General features: G+C 29.3%; 1 long non-coding RNA gene across 3 annotated transcripts in view; it reads right to left on the bottom strand.

The window, feature by feature from the left end:
* Positions 1-1,086: 1,086 nt before the first annotated feature.
* LOC117170167 overlaps positions 1,087-11,526 on the bottom strand; it is a 13,067-nt gene continuing 2,627 nt past the window's right edge. Inside the window, exons 7-13 of one of the 3 annotated variants that reach the window (XR_004466731.1) lie at positions 10,651-10,702; positions 10,418-10,464; positions 10,125-10,206; positions 9,881-9,943; positions 9,653-9,692; positions 9,426-9,473; positions 1,088-1,437 (exon numbers count right to left, since the gene is read on the bottom strand). This is a non-coding gene — a long non-coding RNA (uncharacterized LOC117170167). Of the gene's footprint in view, positions 1,438-9,425; positions 9,474-9,652; positions 9,693-9,880; positions 9,944-10,124; positions 10,207-10,417; positions 10,465-10,650; positions 10,703-11,526 lie in introns of all 3 variants that reach the window. The other 2 variants (XR_004466730.1, XR_004466732.1) reach the window with 2 other exon arrangements.

Genomic DNA, 11,526 nt, shown 5'->3' with positions numbered 1-11,526 from the left:
TATAAGGAAAAAGATTATACGTTTCAAATAATCAAGAAACAAAAACAAACAAAAAACAGAATTTTAATAAATAATGAAATGAGTAGTGAAAACTTTAAAATTTGCTCGGAATTAAATGTAAATTGTCAATTCGACACTACAGCGAAGTGTAAATATTATTTCAGTTATACCTTAATTATTCGAAAAAATAATAAAATATTTTAAGATTTAAAAATCCATGTAGGACAAATTTATACAGTGAAGTATTCGAACCTTCAATTCACTATTTTTGTAAAAATTAAATTTTTTTAATGTTTGATATTTCGCTACAATTCTAAAATATGAAAAGAATTTTTTTAAACTTATTTATATAGTATTTCGAAAATTCCTCTTTTAAAAGAAACCAGACGAGGAATTAATTTAACTAAGCTTTATTACATTTTTTCATTTAACTAAATTCTGAATCAATTTAAAATTTATTTACTTTTAAATTTATTTAGTATCTCGAAAATGCCCCTTTTTTAAAAAAGAAACCGTAAATGAAATTAATTAAATTTAACATAATAACAAACATAATAATTGTAGGCCCTTATTAATTTTAATATTTTCGACGTACATAGACAGCCCCGAGTCAGCATCAAATATGGTTGGCGAAAGCAAGCGCGAGAATCGAGTAACAGAAAATCGCCGGCACTTTCGGTTTGGCTTTCGCCTTGGCCCCACCCCCTCCGTAGACGTAGGGAAAGGACGCGGTTGCCCTAGAAACGCCGAAAAATTGAAGAGGGCAGCACCTCGAGGCATACAAAAATATAAATATATACATCGTTCTCTCACTCAGACCTCCCGTGCCGCATCTATGCTTATATCTTTTGACGACAAGTATTTGAAGGAAAATGTACCCAAAAATATGTAGTACTGTAACTATATAGTATAGTAACCATATACTACTATAACTACATATAGTACTATAACTAGATGCAACCACTTAATATAAAAAATCATTTTATAATTAGTAGAGGCAAAATAAGCCGAAAAGACATTATGTTGTAAATAAGTTTTGGTAATACTTATAGAATTGTAGGGCGGGATTATGGAATTTGTAAATTAAAATAATGTAATAGAAAACTTTTATTTTACATGTAATCAAAATATAAGTATTATAATTTCCATCATTAAGTTTCTACTAAAATAATGCAGTTAAAAGCAAACAAATTTCAAGATACCCATTTTAGAAACAGAGAAGTTTTATACATTTGTGAACGTTTCGAAGGCTATGCGTACTAGTATAAATGCCACTGCCCAGCTTTGAAAAAAAATTATGTACTCTCAACTGCTCGCAGCTAAACTACGGTTTGCAGGTAACATTCGGGGAATCTTGTATACAGAAAATGAAGGCGAAATTGTGTTGACTGTGACCACTTAATCTCATTGGTGCCCAGTTGATGTTGTCCACCAAACCTTAAACAATCAAAAGATATTTCTGTTCAAAAGAACTTAGGAAAAAAAGCAGAAAGTCAGATAAATAGGGTATTCAGACTCATGTGTTGGCTTCATTTATGTGTCAGCCGGCAATTCCTATCAAGAATTGGGATCATCATTAGAAGTATTAGTTCATTTAAATGAAATATCGAACTGAAACTGGGAGTTCAATCAAGTACGTTTAGGTACTTCATTTGGGTAGGAACTTCACTGAAAATTATTTCATCTTTTTTCTGAACATTTACGTTAAAGTACGAATTTTTATAATAAAATTGGTAAAAAAAAAAATATTTCAACTAAATCTTATCCGGCAAACAACAAAGGATAGGCCGAGCCAGGTGCTAGAGCCTCGTCTAGTGGCCGTCGGGGTGCCGGCTGATGCCGATGAAATTGATAGCAGTCCTTTGTTGTGTGCCGGACAAGATTTAACTCAACTTTTTTTTCACATCTTTTATTATTAAACTTAGTACTTTAGCGTAGTATTCTTTCAACCCTTGCATTTCTTAAAAGTATGAGACCGATATTTTATGCATAAAAAAATTTCGAACGTTCAAAAAATGTCGAGGTTTAGAAAAAAGATGAAATAATTTTCAGTGAAGTTCCTAGCCAAATAAAGTACCTAATCGTACTTTAGTGTACTCTAATACATTTTCTAAAGTTTCAGCTCGATATCTTATTCAAGAAAAAAGTTCTCAGATCAAAAAAATATTCAGTGAACTGATAATGTGAGGTCAGTAATATAGGTATTTGGCTGTCACGTGCCCTCTTCGGTGACCACGTGACCAAACTAGTCCCCGGTTATGAACATTTTTTTTGCGTTATCGTGTCCACACGGATTGAGATATCGTGTTTAAAATTTGACAGATTAAATAAAAAGCACGAACGAACATTTTTATACATCTATATGTTGATAATTTTAAAGAAAGTTTATTTATAAATTGACGAAGTTGGATATTACCATTAGAGTTATAGCAATTTGCAGATAATTTTTGGCTTGATGCATTTAAGATTTTTTGATTCGCGTATATTGAGCTCTGACACAAATTTTGGACTAAATCGTCTAAACCTTAAAAAAAAATGATTATAAGCAATAAAATTTGCACATTCGTTGCAAATCAACAAATAAGTATCTGCACACACGTAACCTATCATTAGTTTTTGAGCATTTTTAGCGATTTCTAGCGGAGAAAAAAAGAAAATTTGAACGTCGATTAAGTCGAAATCAAAAGTTCGTTCATGAAATTTTTGTGTAGAGAATGAAATGATTTTCATTTCTTTGGTCCTCACTACGTCCACAGGGATTGAGATAACGTGTTCAGGATTTAGAAAGTTATACCGAAAGGACTAAGGAACGTTTGTATATATCAAACTGTTTATAATTACGAAAAAAGTTTTCTAGTAAAATACTATAAGAATAGGTAATAAACTTTCAATGTCGATAAAGTAGATGCCTCGATTTAAAAAAATCGAGGACCATCTTAGAATGTGATACTCGAAAATCCGCCCAAGTCCCATCTTCAGAAATGTGCATGTTCAGAAAATAATTAAAATTTTCTAATGGTAAAATATTCTTGTGGATTTTATGTACTGACGTGAAACAATTCTAAGTTAATAACAAAACAAATAAAAATAAAATTTCGCCTGTGAGCGAAAGACAAGGCGAGTCCGACTCTGAGTCCCGCCAGTCGGTTCACTGTAAACAATAGTTATCAGCTGATCGATTCAACGTAAAAAATTAGACTTCAAGAATTATGGAAGATGATTGGAGAAATCCGAAGAGTAAAAATTTTAGCACATTGCTGGTGTTGGTATGTTTCCAATTTGAAATTTATCTTTTATTTTTAGAACCAAAAAAAAATGAAAATCATTCTACACAACAATTTCATGATCACGTGATCTTGAATTTACCGAAGTTCAAAGGTTCTTTTTTCTCCGCTCGAAATCACTAAAAATGCTACAAAAATAATGATAGGTTACGTGTGTGCAGATACTTATTTGTCCATTTGCTACGAATGTGCAAATTTTATTGCTTATATTAATGCTTTTAAGGTTTAGACGATTTAGTGCAAAATTGGTATCAGTGCTCAATATAAGCGAATCAAAAAATCTGAAATGCATCAAACTAAAATTGATCTGCAAAGTGCTATAACTCGAATGATAATATCCTATTTTATAAATTTATAAATGAACATTCTGTAAAATTATAAAAATATTGATGTATACAAACGTTCTTTAGTGCTTTTTATTTAATCTGTCAAACTTTTAACACAATATCTCAATCCGTAAGGACAGTGAACACCAAAAAAAAAAAAAAATGTTCGTAACCGGGGACTAGTTTGGCACCTGTGGCACTTATCAAATTCGTACTTTACCGACATTTTTGTGTGTATCATGCAGATTCCAGAGCTTCATAAGAAGAACGTATCAGAACAGCCGGATTCCAATAGCTATTCCCACCATCACTACCATAACCACTACCATGGACTCTTTGTTAGATGCAGACGAGGGTGGGTCGAAAATAACGAATTCTGGAACTCAAAGCAGCTATATCACAAAAAAATTGGAACATTGGAATCCTAAAAATGTATACTTAATTTGGAGTTAATGGACATACAGCTGGTCACCCGCGCTCAAAAATCATGTTTAAACTTTTCCCTATTTCTTGCGAATTTGAAATTTCGTGTTAGAATTTTGTTCTACTATATTTCTATCTTAAATAAGTCCACACATGTACAGAAATATTTTTCAACCACAATTTATGAAGATAATTTCAATTATTACCTAATAATTTTAAAAATTCGCTGTATTTTCAATTATTATTAATGAGCTTTGGCGATTTTTTTCCTAGGGCATTTTTAGCATTTGAAAGTTTTCAAGTATCCGAAAAAATGTCTCTCCTCTTTACGAAGGTGTTTAGAAATTTTAGAAAACAGATGTTTGAAAGTGACCTGTCAAAATGTTTTATTTTCGTAAAGTTTGATAATTTATTGCACGCAAAATAGACAACCGAAAACTTTAAAACTTACTTTAAAGCAAAACGTTTGTATTAATCTATGTTTTAAAATAAGTTTGAATTTAATTCAACCCTGTTTTCGAACATTTCTTGACACCTCCGTAAACAGAAGAATTGTTTCAGGAAGTTGAAAACTTTCCAGTGGCAAAAACGCACTTAAAAATCGCGAAAAACCATGAATCGAAATTGGAAATAAAACGAAATTTTTGTTAATTTTTATATTAATTTTTAATGAAATTATCTTTGTAACTTGTAGTTTAGAATTTGAAAAATATGTCTGCGCATGCTGTGTTGGTTTTTTAAAGATTGAAATACAGTAGAATAAAATTCTAACACGAAATTCCAAATTCGCAAAAAATAGGGAAAAGTTTATTGACCTCCAGGTATATAAAAAAAAATTAATAAAGACAATTTAAAAAATCTTAAAGTTAGAAATTTTATAACATGATTTTTGAACGCGGGGAGGCTAAGCTACATGTCCATTGATTCCAAATTAAGTATACATTTTTAGGATTCCAATAAGTTAATTTTTTTCTATATAGCTGCTTTGAATGCCAGAATTTTATTTTCGACCTATCCTCATCTGCATCTATTACGAAGAGACCACTTTGAGGCTGGTGCTAAGAGAGAGCCCGCCGAGGACTTCACACTTGATGAGATATAAAACCTGAATACTTAGAAAAATAAACGAGTGACTAAGGAACGTTACTTTACTGATAAATTTTTACGTTTATCAAAAAAATTGGAAATATTTTTTGTAGTAGTGAAAATGTATTAATACATAAAGATTCCTTACTTCATTTTCTATATTCTCTCGAACATTCAGTTTGGTATCTCATCTCACGTGGATTTGGCATAATCTACAAAATATGTCGATGAAGTTGGAATCGGGCAAGTGTCACATTCCATTAAAGGGAAAAAGTTTTGAAGCGTTTAATAAACAATTTTTATCTCACAACTTCAGGCCGTGCAAAAACAGGTTTGTGAATTAAAACTAATTTCAATGAGCCATGGCCTTAGTAGTCAAAATGAAAATTGTATAGAACTTGGAAATGGAGTATGTTGTAGAACGAGATAAAACTATGAGTGATTTAAAAAATTAGCTACTAATTTGTTATAAAATAAAACAAATGAAGACTACAAAGAAGCAAGTTATGCTATTTGTTGCGAAACATTTAGAGTATCCGAAAATTATAACTTTAAAAGCCAATTATTAGTAATTAATTGTATAAACATAAAATTGATAACGTTGAATACCCAATAAAGAACTTTAGTACTTGAACAAACAATTAGCACATGGAGGAACACAATTATTAGACAATATTTATCACAACATTTAAAACAAACATAAAAAATGTCTGGTCCTCTCAGTAACCTTTAAAAACACTTTCAGAAATCTATACATAAAAAGTTTTAAATTTTCAATCAAATACTTCCCTGATTTTTGAAACGTGAAATACTTAGATTAATAGCGTAGTTTATCATGTATGTTCCACCAAAAAACCATCTCACCAATTCGAACTCGTTTACCAAACTGACAAAAACTGATATCGGCTACATTTTGCACCGACTTATAATATAAAATTGAAGGAGTTTTTCTACCAATTAAAAATATTAAATAATTTAAATAAACATCAACTGCAATTTATTTTATGAAGTAATACTTAGACTGCAAATCTGGGCATCGGAGCAATCGTGCAGTACAAAGTCGACAAAATCTGTTATTTTAGCAGACCAATCGAGAAAAAAATAATCAAACGGTGGCTAGAAGCTATGAAACGAGAAGGTTATAAAGTGAAATATATGTGGACATTTTTACACATGTTGTCGATGACTGTAAATACTTTTTTTTAATACAAAATCCCCGATCCAATTTTTATGCAAACATTTTTTCTAGATAAACTTGTTCATCGAAACGTAATCAAACTGAATTAATAATAATGCATTAATATTAAAATTTACGTTGAAATAATAGATTCTCGCTTTATTTTATGTGTAAGTATAATCATTTTAAGAAACTATTATCTTTAATCAGAAAAATAGAACCTAATCAATTAATTTTCGATGTAACTTTAATGCTTGATAAGTCAGTAAAAAATAACTAATTAAAAATAATAGTTTTTAAATTAAATGGGTTCCAAAATTTGATTATCCTCGTAAGAAAAAGAGTCATAGGAAAATTGGTATCAGCTAAATAGTGGATCAGCATTCTGAGATTTAAAATGTATGTTCTATTACAGGGGTCTTAAAAGTCTTGATTGGTTTTAAATGTTGAACTTTTTTTTCTGGTATAACTTGACGGAACTTTTAATAAAGGGTTAAAGTATTAAAAATGGTAAACTAATTGCGGATAGTTGTTACTAAATGAATTTTTGCAACATTAATAATAAAGATCTTGTATTAAATGTTATCATTACAAATTCAAAGCTAATCAAACCGTTCAAAATGAAATTATTGTAAAAATTTACTTTTAAATAAAAATAATTTCAATTTGAGGCGATTCAAATTTTAAGAATTCCAATTGTAAACTTATCAATTTCTATATTAAAAATAAATAATCCCAAATAAACTGAAAGCCTTCAAATTTTAATATTTTGTTTTTTAATTTGAGAATCTTAACATAATTATTTCAAATTATAATTTCGAAAAAAAATGCAAAACGTTAAAAATGGAAATATTTGTAAATTAGAATTATAAAAATTGTATCATTAAAGATTAAAAACTAATATTATTGCGTCCAAAATTAAATTATTCGAAAATTTTAACTTATAAATAAAAATAATTTTCAGTTCAAACATTACAGTGATTCAAGTTTTAAAATTATTAAATGCAAACTAAGTTGAATGTTTTAAAGTCAAAACTGGTGAAATTATAGAATTTTAAATTGTTATTACGATTAAATTAATTGAGAAACAATTTAACGAAAAAAAGTATGAAAAAATAATTAAGTAAAATTTGTACTAAAATCACATGAACTGTTCAAATTATTTAGTAGAAAACGTATGTAATTTGTTTAAAAATTCGCCTTTTTTGATAGAAATTTATCTTAGTTGAAAATTCAACAATCTTGATTAAATTTTATGCATTTTGTTGAATATTATTTTGTTTACTTGAAAATAGGACTTTTTTATTTGAACTATTTTAAATTACTTTATTTTATTGGGATATAATTTTTCATGTAATTATAATGATTATAAAATTAAAATATATTCTTGATAAACTTAAATCTTAATTTAAAAATAAAATGTTCAATTCTTCATAATCAAATTGATTTTCACTGAATTCGAATTGTGAGTATAAGACATTAAAATTGCATTAATTATTTCATTTAATATTATTATAGTAACAAAAACTAAACATTGATTATTTTATTTCGTAATTCTCAATTTTACCCGGAAGATTCCAATTTTAGCGTGAAGTTTCCAATGTAATGGAGGGTCCTACAATGCGGGAGGTTGCATGCTTCACGCGAGAATTAGAACCGGTTGAGAAAAATGAAAATATGACAAAATGTTAATCAATTAAATTTTAATTAGTTGATTTAATTTCCTAATCTAATTTTAAGCAAATGAAAAGAAAGTTGATGAAAATCGGTTGATGATCGAAAATCGATGAAGATCGCTAGTAGATACCAGGATCACCCTTAGGAGACCCCTGTTCTATTATAATTTATTATGTGTTTTTATTAAATAATTTTTAGAATCCAAAGTTTATAATTGTTCAAAATTATAGAGAATCGTTATTTCTATACAATTTTGTTCAAATTTATTAACGATTTATGTATGTAAATCATAAGTTACGAACACTTACTAAAATGAATAATTATAATTATAATTAAAATAAAATGATATAAAGTTTTTTATTATTAATTTCGAGTGGCCGTTTTAACCGAAGAAAACTTTTTCGATCATTTCCCAGGTTTTTTCAGGGTTAAAAAAAAAGTTTCGAACTTGAGAGTAATATTACCATTTGAGAAGTAGTGATTATACAGTCAATTGAAGATTCAACTTTAAAGTTCAGACAGATTTTTTTAGTGTGCTTTCAGATAATTACAATGCATACTTTCAGAAACCCATTTTCTTTTAAGAACACTCATAAGTACTCGTAGAAGTATCGTTCTCAGGAATGTAGTTCAAATCATGGCACTCAAGAGTAGCAAATACATAAACATCATTGAACGATATTATGGATATAGATTTGAATGTCATTTAAGAATAAAAGAACAAAACATGATTAATTCGCTAAAAATGCTATTTCTATCAATAGTTCTGTTAATTCTCATGATTTATCAAAAATTCCGCGCCACTTTACATTTTTTACTTCGAAACGAGGCATCAGTGCAATTAAACGGCTGTGGTCAGCACCCATGACTCACGGTTCTGATGCGCGTGATGGCATACAAGTTCTTCGAAATGCTCCAAAATATGTAAACAACGTGCTCATCATGCTGACTACGCAAGTGCTTCACGGCGGCTATGCGCGTAAATCACTGTTAGGACTTTCACGGCGACCACCACTGCGATCAGTGTTCAGCATTATTTTCACATGCACTAGGACTACCATGTCGCAGCCATAAGTATTGTTTTTAACATAGCTGTGATCGAAACATTTCTCATCGATGCGACATCAGTGCTCATGCGTGAAAATTATATTTAACACTGATTGCAGCGAAAATCCTAACATATTTTGGAAAATTTTGAAAAACTTGAATCCACCACGCGCATCAGCGCCGTGAGTCACAGTGACTACAGCCGTTATGTTCTCTCCGTGATAAGTCCGATCACTGAACTATTAAGGTATGCTGTGTCAAATAAAATGGGTCATCACCACATAGAAATGTGCTATTCAACAAGTGATTTTAGGTCAAATAGAATTTAGGGAATTATGGTTTTAACTACAGGAAACAATTTTGGGTGCAGCAGTCACTAATCACTTATTCAAATGTTTAACTTACATCAAATTTAGTTGCGGACATACGCCATAAACTTCCACGTCAAATATTCTATAAAAAAAAGAAGCACAAATGAAATTCAATTACAAAATAGAAGTTTACTTTAACAAATGAAAGGGAAACTCAGAAAACAGTTGATTTCACAGAAATTCATTGCGTATATCAAAAGAGGCATCACTGTACATAAATCAATCCTTTCTATGCCACAATTTAAAAATGAATAAACTTACATTCAATTTGGATTGTCTTCAGACCTCCACTGCTGTTATTCTAAAACAAAAAATTATATACAAATTTACTAAATGTATAGAAATAATTCTAAAAATTAGTTCTACTTTTAGAAGTCAGTGAGGGCAAGTACGAATCATGTGAATTCATAATAGCGTATAATTTTGTAACATCATCCTGGGAATGAAATAAATACTAATGTTTTATCAATAATAACCTGATATATTTACCTGTGTTAGATTCCGTATATTGAAATATTTATTCTAGAGTCAAAGGAGATAACAGGGAACATTCTGAAAAGGATAAAAAAAAAGTTCTGTTAAAACTATTTTTTCAAAAGTATCGAGTAATGTCATCTTTCTAAAATAGTAAATCAGTGAAAATATGACATCAAAAATGTTCAGACATATGCTTGTCAATAACATCATGTTACAACTTAAAAAATATAATTTTTTTATGAATAAAATACATTACCTGCTCTAAAATAACATTTTTAGAATAGCGAATGACTTGAATTCTCACTATATAGCAAAACATGTTGAACTTCAGAAGCACACTAGAAAAACACAAATACTAAATAAAATGTTGGTCTTTCATAAATACGGGTATAAGTATCACTATTTCTAAATAGTTAATTAATGAAAGAGCATAAAAACGGTTCAGACATTTGATTGTAAATGCACCACGTTAATTAGTTCAATAAAACAATAAAAAGGAATTTCTTTTATAGTCTTATTATTGAAAAATAAAAATGTATTGGAATTCACCATTTTTGTTGCTGAAGTTCTTTCCATGAGATCTTCACTTAAAATATCTGAAAACAAAAAATACTTTGTAGATTTTTATTTGCATGAAGCAGGTATTTCAACTTAATTTAAAAGGTTTCAGATTTGTTTATCAACATATTTATATCTGATAGGGATAACTAAATATCATCATTAAGCAGTTCAAATAAATTTTAATACGTATCAAAATTGAGACACCAGATGCCAAAACTCACCATTCGTATTTCTCAAATGCAGACGTTCATTAAAAATCGAAGATTAAAATGCCTGAAACAAAAAAATTCTTCGATTTAGAATTGCTATTTCACTTGAGAATAGCTAATGCAATTAATTTAATGTTTCAGACTCCTTTATCACCATATTTATGTATGACAGGGATAACTAGTGCTCATCATTTGATAAAATTTAAACTTGCAAGAAATTTATTATTTCTCAAAATAAACAACTTCAAGTTTTTCTTTTTTTATATCGTTATGCCTTTTCGAACTTTATATCAATTTGATTTGAGTCATTATTATGGGCATGTGATACTTACAGTTTCACCGGCTTTTTTCCACAAAAATGAAAATTTTTAAAAACTGAATTCGGAGATAGTATAAAATATCATAACGGACGTCCCCGGACTCTTTTGAGGAATAACAAAAAATTTTATTGTGCTAAATAAAAATGTTATGCATATGCATTATTTTGAGGTACGTAGTTTTTCATCTCTGCCTTTCCAATAATCTGGAAATCATTAATGAAATTAACTTTTTTGATTGCCTGCAAAGAAGCTTAGTTCGAAGAGATTAGTTACTATGTTTATTTGTAACTCTAAAGTTTTCGGCCGAAAATATTGTGTAGTTTGGAAGTAACGCTCGGATGAATTGTAACACACATAACCTCGAAATATATACGCACGTTGTTAGCAATACCTAAAATTTGTTGATAAAAAAACCAACAAAAAAAAGTGTGTAAGGACGTCCGTTATCATGTTCTCTATCATTTCTCAGATTTTGAAGGCAAAATATTTCTTATCCTAGGAAAAAAACCGGGGGAATTTAACATTGAAAAAATGGATACTAATTCCTAAGCGATATGCAAATTAATCA

This window comes from Belonocnema kinseyi, chromosome 3 (assembly GCF_010883055.1).
Source record: "Belonocnema kinseyi isolate 2016_QV_RU_SX_M_011 chromosome 3, B_treatae_v1, whole genome shotgun sequence".
Taxonomy (NCBI): domain Eukaryota; kingdom Metazoa; phylum Arthropoda; class Insecta; order Hymenoptera; family Cynipidae; genus Belonocnema; species Belonocnema kinseyi.
The sequence above is the reverse complement of the archived record's forward strand: the minus strand, read 5'-3'. Positions and strand labels throughout refer to the sequence as shown.